We start from the raw sequence: 14,599 nt of genomic DNA on the forward strand, positions 1-14,599 counted from the left end.
TGAAGTACTTTGCTCGGCGTAGTTGTTCTAGAGCCGCTGGGACGAGTGGCAAGGGATATCGGTACTTCACCGTAACGTCGTTGAGGCCACGGTAATCTATACAAGGGCGGAGGCCTCCGTCCTTCTTTTTCACGAAGAAGAATCCTGCAGAAGCTGGTGAAGTGGAAGGTCGGATGAATCCCTTGGCTAATTCCTCCTCGATATATTCCTTCATGGCTGTGGCTTCGGGTTGAGATAACGGAAATACTCGGCCCTTGGGTGGTTGAGCGCCTGGTATCAGTTCAATGGCGCAATCGCCAGGTCGATGAGGAGGTAGCTGCGCAGCTTTGGTTTTACTGAAAGCCTCCTTGAGATCGTCATACTCTGGAGGCAGTGGAGAGGCCGATGGGGAAGTATGAGTGATCGTGGGTCGGGTGCAGGATTGGAGACAATGTTTTTTGCAATAATCTGACCATTGTGATATCTGTTTCGTGGACCAGGTGATGATTGGATTGTGTTTTTCCAGCCAGGGCAGTCCCAAGATGATGGGGTTATGAGGAGATTGGAAGCTGTAGAGGTGGATCTTTTCAGAATGGAGAGCCCCGACGGTGAGTTCTAACTCCTCAGTGATGGTTTGGATGCGGCCGGAGCCCAGCGGTCGTCCATCTAGGGCTGCCACTGCCAAGTGAGAAGTACACGGGATACAAGGGATGTTATGAGTCTCCATGAAAGTGGTATCAATAAAATTTCCTGCAGCTCCAGAATCAATCAAAGCCCTCACCTCGATGTTAACTCCCTTAACATATACCCTGACTGGTATTTCTAACATGGAAGGAGAGTTAGAGGGATAACTCACCGCAGCTGGATGTTGCGACGGTCGAGTGGGGCATAAAGTCCGTAGATGTCCAGCCAAGCCACAGTATAAACACAGGTTGTGCTGTCGCCTGCGTGACTTTTCCTCCTCGCTTAATCGGGTAACTCCGATTTGCATGGGTTCTGGATCCGGGTTTGAATTGTTGACCGGGGTGAATGATGAGGTGCGGTAACGTGGCCGACGTGCCCGAATCAGATTGTCTACCTTGATGGACAGATCGATGAGTTGTTCGAGGGTTTTGCCTTCGTCTCGGCAGGCTAGTTCGGTCTGCAGCTCAGCATCCAGTCCCCTCCTGAAGTGCAGGCGTAACGGGTCGTCTGGCCAGCCAGTTTGTGCAGCTAGGGTGCGGAATGAGAGGGCATAATCTGCGGCCGATCTTCCTCCTTGACGGAGTGCGATAAGCTGTTCACCAACCTCCTTTCCTCCCGCGGGGTGGTCGAAAACCTCTCTGAATCGGAGTAGAAATGCTGAAAAGGTGGTGAAAAGTGATCGATCACCGTTCCAGATAGCTGTGGCCCACTCTAGTGCTCTCCCCGTGAGCAAAGAACACACAAACGAAATTCGGCTGTCCTCCGTGGGATATAACGAGGGCTGCTGGTTAACGAACATAGAACATTGTAATAGGAACCCCTTGCATCTGGCTGGTGAGCCATCGAACTTCTCTGGGAACGCCAAGCGCGGGCTTATTGAAGCGGGAGGTGTGACTACGGCGGCGGCCATTTGCTGAGGTTGAAGTGCGGCTGGAATGTTTCCCTCCGGGGCTTGCAGGCGGAGTGATTGGAGGGTTCGGATCATCTCTTCGGTGAGAGAGGTGAGTCGATTCAGCTGCTGCTGCTGTGCTGTCAGCGCCGCGGCTTGAGCGGATACTTCTGCCGTGATCTGGAAGAAAGCCGCTGGATCAATATCTGGCGAAGTCTTCTGTAACATTGAGTCAGAGACGTTGTGATCCATAAGCAGCTTTATTTCAATAATCCACAGAGTAAACAGAAACAGGTCAATCAGGGGCGTTAGATACCACGTAGACAAATCAGAATCATAAACCTTGACAGAGCGTAGAATCAGGGCTGGCGGCTGGCAGGCAGAGGCGAGAGAACAAGGCAGAGGTCGATAAGGCAGGCGGCAGAGAATCAGAGTCCAATAATCAGTCCAGGTCATACACGGAAGATCCAACAGTGGGAAAACGCTCGGTAATGTCTGCATGGGCAAAACAAGACTTCGCGTTTGAGTGAACAGGGTGAGTTCCTTAAATAGGGGATGAAGATGAGCGACACCTGTGCAGGTAATCAGCCCAGGTACGGGGTGTATGGGAAATGTAGTTTGAAGGAGGTTAATACTCAGGTGACGGTTCCCTCTGGTGGTGATCGGAGAGAGCCACAGAGGCTGTGTTTGTGACACATGTATTCTATAGTTAAAACATCAATGCTTTTGAATTTGAATATATAACAAAGCATGCAAACAAACGGCCTCTTTTATCATGTTCGTTTTGTGATCGCACATGTTCCAGTGACTTATTTCTTAGTTTTCTGATAACTTCTCTTTGATGGTGAAATTTTGAGGTTGCATAACGTTGTTCTGAGAGGCGTGTAAAGGGCGTGTTTTAGTGACGAGCAGCGGTGCTTCAAGCTCCACTGTGGAAACCCTGCGCTATGAACCCCGCCCGGCCCGCTTTAAGCCCTGGCTCGCACTGGCCCGACAGTGGAAAAGCGGCTATTGATCTTCATGAACAAATGCAAGTCACCAGTGAGCTTCATGAACAAATACAAGTCACCAATGATCTTCATGAACAAATGCAAGTCACCAATGATCTTAATGAGCAGTGTCAGGCCACCAATGAGCAGAGTCAAGCATTGATCTTCTGGAATCCAGTCTAAACACTGTGGGATCACCAGAGTCTGTCCACGTCTCTGTGGAACTACCAGAGCCTCTCCACGTCTCTGCTGAACTAACAGAGCCTCTCCACGCCTCTGCTGAACTACCAGAGCCTCTCCACGTCTCTGCTGAACTACTAGAGCCTCTCCTCATCTCGGCTGAACTACCAGAGTCTGTCCTCGCCTCAGCGGAACTTCCAGAGCCTCGTCACATCTCAGCCGAATTCTCTGAGCGCTCGACTTATCCTGTCATGGCCACGGAGGCTAACCTTAACTTGTTCATGTTCTCTGTCTTCTGCTCCGCCCTGGTGGGTTTCACGTTATGTCCATCCTGGACTTGTGTTTTGTTGTTGTTGTTTTTTTTTTTTGCTCCTCTTCTATCTGTTTTCATCTATGGACCTGGCCCTCCATCCCTCCTCCTGATCCTCCGCCGGTCCACCTCCCTCTTGGGGTCCTTGTATTTGTCTTTCTCTCTATTTCCCTCTAAGGACCTGGCCCTCCGTCCCTCCCCACATCCTCCGCCGGTCCACCTCCCTTCTGGGCTCCTTGTTTTTGTGTTTGCACTTCTTGTCTCTTTTTTTTTTTTTTCATTTTACCTGGTTTTCTTGTCTCTGTTTCCCCATTTTTCCTGGCCCTCTGTCCCTCCCCCTGATGTCGATGTGATGTCGATGTGTAGTCCGCGCCATTTGCCAGTGAATTGACGTGATTCCATATGTGCTTCAGACAATCGGCACACCCAAGGGGCATTCTTGTTGAGTAATAGCTACTGAGCATCACATTCCCTGTTCAGAAAACAAAGGTCTTGTGTATCCTGAGCTGTTTCTTTATATTTATTTGTGAATTGTTGCGTGAAAATAGTTCAAAGTAAAATGGCCACATTTAAAATTTCAATCAGCTTTATATAATTATAATGTCTTATGTCAGATCTAAAACTACTAGCTGCATTTGTTAGGCATTTGCATTTGGCTGCCTTTAGGCTTAATAAAAGTTAAGTTTCAATTAAAATTAAAAATGCAACAACATGTCTGGGTTTGTTTTGGTGATAGAGGTTAACAAAATATCAATAAAACCACTTAAAGTTAACGGAAAGTCATTACCATAACATAAATTTGTTTATTTATTTTATTTTACCTGACCATTTGATTGGTACAGTACATAATTTGTAAAGTACATCATGTTTTTGATTTAATTCTAAAAAAGCTGTTAATTAATACAAGCAATTAATAAATTAATACTTAATATATAAATTAAATAAACTTACTGAATCAACAAGTGTGTGAGGAGAAGTGTGATAGCTGTATGATGAGTACTGGCGGAAGTTAATCTTTACTGTGTAATTCTGACCCTTCTCCAAGCACAATGGACCAGGCAGAACTACATATCTGAAACACAGAAACACACAATCAGCAGTTAAATACACATAAACAAAACTTCACACACACTAATCCAACCTTACCTGGATCCAGGGTGCAGTGAGATGGTCTGCTCATCACTATATGTAGAAGTGCAGTGTGCTGATGGGTAAGTGTCCCTGGGGCACCCTATCTGTACTACAACCTTCTCCCATTCATCTGGTAACTATTTCAATTCAATTCAATTCAAGTTTATTTGTATAGCGCTTTTTACAAAATAAATCGTTACAAAGCAACTTTACAGAAAATTATGTTTCTACAATATTTAGTAGTAGCTAGTAGTTTGTGCACATTTGACAGGATTTTAGAAAAAATAATAATAATAATACAAGACGTAGTCAGCTAGACGATGAACTATCAATATTATTAATTAAGTTATTATATGATTCAGTCACACATTTAGCAATAATTGTTAGTTCTGTTTGTTGATTCAAGGTTAGCATCATCTGGGGTCCTCTGAGGGTCAGCATCATCTCTTCTACAATAAATGCATTGAACACATGCATTTACTTGTGTCTGCTTCTTGTGTCACAGATAAGTTTTAAACTGAATATAGTATTTGTGCTTATTACCAGTGGTTCATAGTGGATCATTAAGTTGTATTCCATAGATCGTGGTAAATTGTAAATGTTTAACCTCAGTGTTTCACCCTCTGCTATATTCACAAATCCATTACCCGTCCAGGTAGGTTTACGATCCAAAGGTAACGCTCTTTGAACCACTTTTACTTCCTGCATAAAATCAGTAAACACTTATCATAAAATATGGTGAACTCAAACACTCATTGGACATCTCTTATGGAAAAGTATAAAAAAAACTTCTGTGTATATCCTTTATAAAACAATTTTTCAAATTTTCTCAGTTTTCTCATGTATTCATAAAACCAAACATGCATTTGCTGCCCTAAATTTGTTCATAAAGCCATTCAAACAGCATTCAAATTGTGTAAATTATCGCTATTACCGGTAGTTTGTAAATCCATTCTTACAAAAACAAACCAATTTAATGTGTATTGAAAAATATACTTAAGTAAATTATTGCGCATAATTGGTTTATAAAATTCTTATTGTAAATTTTACAATCACAATTTACAGTCACAATCAATTAGTTTGTGAAGCCATTCTTATATAAATTATAGCATTCAGTTAATTTGTAAAAGCATTTTTACGTAAGACTGTCACTTACAGTTTGTTCACTGTTACACAAATTTTCACATTCATGAAAAAGTAAATTGTCATATGCATTCTTTTTCAAAATTCTTTGTTATATAAATTGTCAGATTCAATAAATTCATTAAACTATATTACCGGTATGTAAATTTTAAAATGCTACATTGAAAAAAAAAAAAATATATATATATACTTATGTTGGATGAATGAAGTCCAATGTTACACTTAGTGGTCCAAACGAAGCATTCCTCAACTTCATAAATATAGTGGTGTCGGAATGTAGTACCCGGAATGTAGTACCCAGAATGCACCTGGTCACAATGCCTACCAAACATATGTCTCTTACATGCACACTGCCCTGTCTCCCTAGAACAACTACAGAGCGAACAAAAATATAAGAAAGGATGTTAACTAAGACTGGAGAAAAACATTAGAAATTAATTTACAAAGTTATGAAAATCAATTAATTTTTCCAAAGCTGATATGGGTACTTACTTATTATTCAAAGCCCCACCTACGTCACAGTCACAAGGTCTGCAGCCATCCATATCCTTACTGAGACCCCAGTGCTGTGGCTGAAAGGGAAAGCTGTGTTACACACACACACGCACAAATACACAAACCAGATTACACAAACATATAATAACACTCTTTTACCAGACACAGGTCACAGTTTAGTCCGGTCACAAGAAGTTTGCAGTAGCAACTTCCTGTCTGTATATTACAGGGGCTTCCTTTTGGGAATGTACCTAGAGGATTACAGCTGCATGCTGGGTCGACCAAAACACAAACAATAAAAGCGTAAGATGAACATGATCATGCTCACTGACAATAGACAAGCAGGAAGCCAGAGGTCAAAGCCTTGAAAGAACATGAACAAAGCTGCTGGTGTGAATATGTGTGTGTTTACGCACGCTGACAGCCTAATGGGTCGTCACTGAGGCCATAGTGTCCCTTTTTACAGTGGTCACAATGTTGTCCCTCCACATTTGCAACAACACTGTCCGGCAATCATATCTCTTAGAACATGTGTAGCACTGTCACATAAGCCTCCGTTCAGAGAACCACGTGGGTCACAATCACAGGCTAAAATATAACAAAATAATTCAATTACTTTTCTTTTATCCCATTTTAATATGCAGAACAAGTTTACTATTATTTTTTAAGTCATAAGTCAGAATGAAGTTACTGAATTGTAATTAACCCACAACATGCGTTCAAGTAATGCATATCATAAAAAGATTAACAGCATCCCTTCTACATTGTATCAAAACATAATCTATCCACTTGAAAGAGTTAAACACACTTACGCTCACAGATCCTAGGGTCTCTGATGTCCCTGCCAGGGTGCTTGTAGTAAAAGGGATTGCAGTTCTCACACCACTGGCCCTCTGTGTTGTGCTGACAGTCATCACACACTCCTCCACTTCTATTTCCCGATGACAGATACGCCGCCATGTCGAAATGACAGGAATGCGAGTGATGGTTACACTCACATCCTGAGAGAAAGTAAAAAGACGATTGAACTAAGCAAATTTAAAGTATTTAATTTCAGAAGGCAGAAATGGCAGTGGGAAATAATGTTATGTTTTGTAATTAACTGTGGGCCATCATACTCTTGCAAGCATTTGTCTCTCGGCCCACTGCTGGTCTCCAGGGCAGATCTTGGTAAAAGTCCTCACACTCTTGACAGTTCAGTCCAGTGGTGTGGTGATTACACATGCAAATGACTATGAACCTGCACACACAGACACAAGTGAGCAGTGCAAATTAATCTCCATTGTCACTGTTGTTATTGTTTTTACTCACCATGCCCTCGACCCCTGGCTCATCGCCGACTGGCGCACACTTAGAGGTGTGGCCATAGCAGAAACAGTTTCCACGGACAACCATGTCATATAGAGCATAATAGTATTTCTTGTTCACCCCCTCTCGCTCATCAAACAGATCATCATCTAAAGTTTGCAACTTTTCCATCCGTATCCGCAAGTTTGTGATCTTCAGTAAGTCTACAGGCATGTAATACACACAGGCAAACAAATATCAGTAGTCACACCACAAATATATACACACACTAAAAGACAACAAATAGTATTTTTTTCTAATTCACTTCACACTATTTAATCAATTTAACTATAAATGTAAAATAAATAAATAAATAAATACATTTTTAAATGTTTGCTTTTTATTTGAATATCATTCTATTCCTCACCATTACATTTTTTTTATGTAAAAAATAAATAAATATTCAAAGTCTACCTAAATGTTCCTTTAGTTAAAATTGAAATATTATCCTTTCACTATGAAGTTTTTTTTTTTTTAAATGATTCACATTTTTTTTATATGATAAAGGCTTATTTTCTTTGTCCCTGACCTGGTGTTCGATGCTTTTATGCCATTGTGGCGGGGGAGGCGTGGTTTAGCGAAGTCTGCAACGGGAGAGCGAATGAAGAGACGAGCGGTGGTAAGTGGTTCAGATGAGAGACAATTAACAGCTGGGTCTCATTGCAGTGATTGGCATGGGTAACTGGTATTTAAGCCGCACGACATCCGGAGAAGGGCGAGAGAGCTGAGGACTCGTGGGGAATCAGAGCAGAGACGAGCTGGAGAAACCTCGAAGCAGACAGCAGTAATGTATGAGTGAAAAGACGTTTGAACGTGTGCGCATGTGGCGCGACTTTATTTTCTATGTCATTTTATGTTGTTCAATAAATACCCACGAGCCTCAGAACGCCGACCCCGCTCTATTTCCTTACTACACTGGTAACGAAACCCGGGTGGAAGGAGAACACTTCCACCATGCAGTCTCCGTCAGGACCATCGCCTACGCCATTTGCAGACATTTTAACATCACAAGGCCCTGCTGGATCTGCGAGCCGACCATGACCATCGCTTCCAGGCCATGATGCAGGTCCAACAGGAGGACCGCGAGCTGTTCCGGGGCTTGCTGGCCCGGGAGGGTTGGAGCCATCCTCCAGAGGGTCGGTCTCAGCCCCGAACAACACACGCAGCACTTCTGGTCGCTGGACCTGAGCGAAGTGGGCCGGCCCTTTGTATTGGCACAGCAGCTCCGAGACTCGTGCCGCAAGTAGCTGTTGGCCGGAGGCAGCGACGCCAAGACCATCATCAATGCGGTGGTGCTGGAGAAGTTCATCTCTCGCCTTCCAAAGAAGACCGCCCAGTGGGTCCAGTGCCACCTCCCGGCGTCATTGGATCTGACCATCCAACTGGCGGAAGACCAGCTGGCGGCGTGCTCCGGGGTCGGCGAGCCCCTTCCTTTTGTCTCTCTCTCTCTCTCTTCCCCTGTCTCCCCCTCCCCCCCACCCCGAAATCTGTCCCTCTCCCTAGGTCCCGTTGGGTGGGGCCACCAAGGCCCGGCCTCCGCTGGAGGATGAGGATAAAGCCCGCAGCTGGGGCACGAGGCCCTGAGCGCAGAATGGCTGCACCCCAACGAAGGGGGACGGAGGAGCCCCTCTGCTGCTTCCCCACGCCAATTCCCCGACCCACTTCCGGTCACTAGGGTGGCGGGGAGGCCTGGGCTGACCTGCTGGCGTTGCGGGGATCCGGGCCACTTTGTGGATAGGTTCCCGGTCATGGAGGTGGGGACACTGGTCTGGATTCCGGATGACCCGCAGGCCGCCCCCGATCAAGCCGGCTGTACCAAATACCCGTGAGTATTAAGGGGGGTCCTTATCAGGCTTTGGTGGATTCAGGTTGTAACCTGGCCTCCCTCCATCAAAGCCTGATACAGTCCGGGGCATTGGATACGGGCCGCATGGTTAAGGTAAGGTGTGTGCACGGGGATATAGTGGAATACCCCGTAAAGGGCATAGCCATTAAATTTAGGGGCCAAAAGCATAATGTGGAGGTGGCCGTTAGTCCGCGCCTCCAGCATCCGCTAATCTTGGGAACTAATTGGCCAGCGTTTCAGAAATTATTGGGGTGTTTAACAATGGATGCTGTCGGGGGGAAGAACCAGCCGGGGGGCGTGGCGAGCGCTCAGGTGGGAGAATCTGTACCAGGACCTAGCGGGGCAGTCTCAGGGGATCCGAGCGGCGTGGTGAGGCTAAACCTTTCCAGTCGCGATGACTTTCCCCTGGAACAATCCCAAGACGAGACACGCAAACATGCGTTCGAGCAGGTCCGTTCTATCGATGGGCAGGTCCTCCATCCTGGGCGCCCGCTAGCCCATCCGTATTTTGCCATTATTAAGGATCGGTTGTATCTAATGACCCGCGACGCTCAGACAAAAGAAGATACAACCCAATTGTTAGTACCTTGGAGCCGTCGGAAAATGCTTTTCCAGACGGCACACTGTAATCCTATGGTGGGACACTTAGGAGTAACGGCAACACTGAATTGACTAACGACCCGATTCTTTTGGCCGGGCATTCACGAGAACGTGTGCAGGTGGTGCGCGTGTTGTCGGGAATGTCAGCTGGTAAACCCACCGGCCACCCCAAAAGCGCCATTGCGCCCTATTCCCCTAGACGCGTCGGACAGGGGGCTGGGCACGGTCCTGTCCCAGGAGGTGGAGGGGGACGACCGCCCGGTGCTGTACATTAGTCGAAATCTCTCGAAGAGAGAGACTAAGTACAGCACCATAGAGAAGGAGTGTTTGGCCATCAGGTGGGCGGTTCTCACCCTTCGCGATTACCTCCTGGGATGGGAGTTCACTCTCTGTTCGGACCACGCACCCCTCCAGTGGCTCCACCGCATGAAGGATACCAACGCCACTTTACAGCCATTTAAGTTCAAGGTGATTCACAGGCCGGGGGCACAGATGGCTGTGGCCGACTTCCTCTCCAGGAATGGGGGGGGGGTCTGCAGGCTGGATGGGGGGGAGGCGTGGTTTAACGAAGTCTGCAACGGGAGAGCGAATGAAGAGACGAGCGGTGGTAAGTGGTTCAGGTGAGAGACGATTAACAGCTGGGTCTCATTGCAGTGATTGGCGTGGGGAACTGGTATTTAAGCCGCACGACATCCGGAGAAGGGCGAGAGAGCTGGGGACTCTATAAACACCCACAAGCCTCAGAACGCCGACCTCGGTCTCCTTCCTCTTTGATCGTTGAACCTTACTACGGCCGTTCTTCACTTTTTTTCACTTTTAAGAATCTTTCTTTCATAATAATTAAGCAAATACTACACCTGAACCTTTCTTAACATACTTGTACACTACTTAATAAGCAGAAATAAGTGAAATAAAGTTTCAAAACAAAACTAAAACCCTTGAATAAAGATAGGAAGTCCACTTCTAGCTATTCTGTAGCTCTTTCGAAATCTGCCCAGGTACCTTACAAAACACCGATCTTGTGTAAAAACAACCTATTTCTGTGTCACCATCAAACTCCAAGTCAAAAATAAACTGTACTATACATGAAAATAAGTGTCTGTTATTTACGTTGTGAATGGATGATACTGATAAACAAAACTTACATATAGTAAGAGCTGTGATCTGGATAATCCACATTGTTGCTCTCGTTCTCCATCAGTGTTTTCCAGAGCTGATTAACAGTGTGTGTGGAGCGTGGGAGAAGCGAGGAGAAGCTCCCGCCCATGACTTTAAACAACACTGATTCTCGCCTGAAGTGCTGCTACAAACACTGTATCACGCCAAACAATCTGACGGGGTCTCAAATCCTTGTGAGATGCTTAATAAGACAGTACTTTGGGACATCCTTTTAGAATAAACGTGATTTTATGACGCATCATGCAGGCGTGGTGCCAAACTACGTTTTAACTTAAACTACTTTTTAAAAACAGTTTTGCAAAAACAACAACAGCAACAAAATTAAATAAATAAAACTGCCTCTTAAATATTTTTCTGTCTGGCGTATGAACAATGTAAAACATTAATAATTATCCTATAGGCTAGTTCTCAGGCAATGTTAACGGCATAAAATTGTAAGAAAATTCTAGTATTTTTTTAATAAGAAAAAATTTACATATAATAATTGCTTCATCATTAACATTTGACATTGAACTTTATGGTGCAAAAATTAATTAATTAATTAATCAAATAAATAAATAAACTTATATTTGTAATTACTTCAACAAAAGCCTAAGTAATACACGCTAACGTAGGCTAAATAAAAAAATAAAGAAAATTGAAAGGATTTTTAAAGTATATTTGTTTATTAATTAGGCTATATATATATATATATATATATATATATATATACACACACACACACATATATATATATATATATATATATATATATATATATATATATATATATATATATATATATATATATATATATATATATATATACACACACACACACACACACACACACACACACACACACACACACACACAGGTGCTGGCCATAGACTGTGTGGTGCTGGCGCAGAAATGCTCAAATCTTCTCCCAAGCGTCCTCCTGTGCGTATGTGCACGGTTTAGTCTGTCCACCCCCACAGCATCACAAATGGGGCAACAACACCACATTCAGGTGATAGGTACATGCACATACAACCAGACATTTAAGAAGGTCTAAATATATTGATCCTATTATGAAAAATGCATGCTTACCCTTCTCTTTTATATCCTGCAGGATGAAGTTAGTTGCTCGGAAGTGAGGTGAGTACGGAGGTTCAATTAGATGACCAGCGCCAGGATATGTCAGGACCTTCAACAGGTGTTGATTTCCTACCTTCTCCATCATCTTCACCATCGAGGTGTAAAAGACCCATAACAAAGATCCAATTCAGATCAGAGGACTTCAGTCATAGGTGAGAACACTACACCAATATTAACTGCTGTAATTCAATTTAAAGGGACAGTTCAACCAAAAATATAAATTAAACTATTTATTTTATTACCTTGTGTGACTCTAAATGAAAAATACATTATTGCTTTGTTGTTCTTTTTTATATGGACTGGCATTTTTAAGTATTACCGAAAATCTTGACATCTATGTCAGCTTTCTCTGCCACATTCACATGATGTAATGATAGTAGTGTGGAAGAATCTTTCTATTAAGAATGTTCTTTTTGTGTGAATCAGTTGATCCATTTCACAAAATCAGTTAATGATCTCGTCACAGCTTATTTGGATAAGAATAACACATTTAAATTTGTTCCTCATAAAAAATGGTGTGACCTTTAATTTTTTTTCATATTTTAATGCATTGTTCATGTCCTTTTTGAAGGTTGAAGCTTATTCACCCATTCGCTGTAAATGTATTTCAAGTCCTAAACAGATTTTGTATTTAAAGTGTTAGTGGCACCTAGTGGTCAAGGTTGATACCGCATGTTAAAAGGACAGTTCAAAATATGAAAATTCCGTTATCATATATATTCACCCCCATGATGTACCAAACATGTACAGTGGGGAAAATATTTATTTGATCCGTTGCTGATTTTGTTATTTTTCCCCACTTACAAAGAAATGAATGGTCACTAAAATCGAATTTTATATTTTATTTAGGCTTTCATTAACACTTTTAGTAATCAATGATGCGCCCGAAGGTGGGTGTTGAAGACCCAGTCAGTGACGTCACGATATGCTAATTTGTTTAAATTCATACCGACGTCATCACAATCACAAAAATTTAATTTTTTTTTTTTTGAAACTTAAAAAAAAAGATATATATATAGGCCGACCTACCGACCCTTATTTAATAAAACAATTATTGTTACTGCAAACCAAAATATTTTTAAGGATGGCCTTAATATTCAAGTTCACAGCATGGCTAGCATGAGCATCATCAAGAGTGAGCAGCAGACATTCAAACAAACTGTTTAAACGTTACTACGGTTAAAAAATATATATAATTAGAAAGTGAATACTGCATCGTGTTAAATTTCAAATAATTTAAAACAGGTAAGGTTATATTAGATTTTAACAGTTAACGTTACCTTAGACCACCTCTGAGACTGTTTTTGAGATAATTGACGAAACAGAGCATTTATTTATTAAATTGAATGAGAAAACCTACAAAATACAAAACACTACTCCTCTTTGATGGCATTTAACATTATATCAGTTAAAATCCATGAATAAAAGTAGATTTATAGCGCTTACCTTTCCACCGTGACCATCCGCTGGAAGTTGACCATTACAAAATGATGGGCACGCGCACATCGCGCACTTCATTAAGAAAGTGTAGTGCGCTGCTAGTTTAAGGTTTAAATGTTCATTTGTCCTGTACTCTCTTTCATTAATAAACATTATCACCATTTGCTAAGTAAATTAATTATTTTTTTTGTTTGTTCTTAAACTGATGACAAATATATATATATATATATACATGATAGGTAAAAATTTCTTTATTTATGCATTAAATGCATAAATTTAATTTAATATACATACATATATATATATATATATATAAATTCATGCCATCTTTTAACATGCTTGATTAATTTTTTGTATAACTTATTTTCCAAAAAAATAGGCTGTTCAAAATGTATCTTAATAATAATAATAATACATGTATTGCAATAATATTAAAAGTTATCTGAAGACCAAATGACCACGTAGCTACAACGTCCCCAATCGGACTAACTAGCGACGTCTTTTGAGGACGTGCCCACAACGTTTCTGGGAAGTTAGCCGAGATTCCACAAAATGGAACTTTACCACGACGTCCTCACAACGTCGCCATAAAGTAATGACCAAATGACGACTAACTGAAGATGTCCTCACAATGTTCTGTTTTTGCTGGGTTATTTATGTTCTAATTCTGTTTTCTTTTTTTTCAGGACCATGTGGCAGCTGCTGTTTCTCTCTCTCGCATCGTGCGTTCTCTCTCGCACATTATTTGAATTTAAAAAAAATGTTTCTAAAATAGTTTTATTTCTTTTTTAATTAAAGCATTTTCTATTTCACAATGTTACTAAAATAAAGTGCTGATTTACATATTCACAAGTGTTATGGTATTTTATTCCCTTTTCTATTTTACATTAACAGGGCTCTTAGTAACCTGGGTTACATCGGCATCTTGAGTTGGATGATTATCCTCATGGTGAACCAGTCAATAAATCACATGTCATCAGAGAATCCTTGTGCTCATGAAATTCTAATTAATTAGAAATACTTTTTTAAAAGCATGATATTAATTGGCATTTACTGACATTATAAGGACAAGCAGGTAAAAAAAAAAGGATATACAGCATTAGAACACAAGTGTGAGTAAATGGTGACTTAAAAGGTTAGTTCACCCAAAAACTTAAACTACCCCATGATTTACTTACCCTCAATGTATCCAAGGTGTATATGACTTTTTTATTTCAGAGGAATTCAGACAGTTATATAAAAATGTCCTGGCTCTTCCAAGCTTTATA

At 41.9% G+C, this 14,599-nt stretch overlaps 1 pseudogene; it reads right to left on the minus strand.

Annotated features, from left to right (window-relative positions):
- LOC113047752 (laminin subunit beta-1-like) overlaps positions 1 to 11,985 on the minus strand; it is a 30,506-nt pseudogene extending 18,521 nt beyond the window's left edge.
- Positions 11,986 to 14,599: the final 2,614 nt, after the last annotated feature.

Source organism: Carassius auratus, chromosome 29 (assembly GCF_003368295.1).
Source record: "Carassius auratus strain Wakin chromosome 29, ASM336829v1, whole genome shotgun sequence".
Classification (NCBI taxonomy): domain Eukaryota; kingdom Metazoa; phylum Chordata; class Actinopteri; order Cypriniformes; family Cyprinidae; genus Carassius; species Carassius auratus.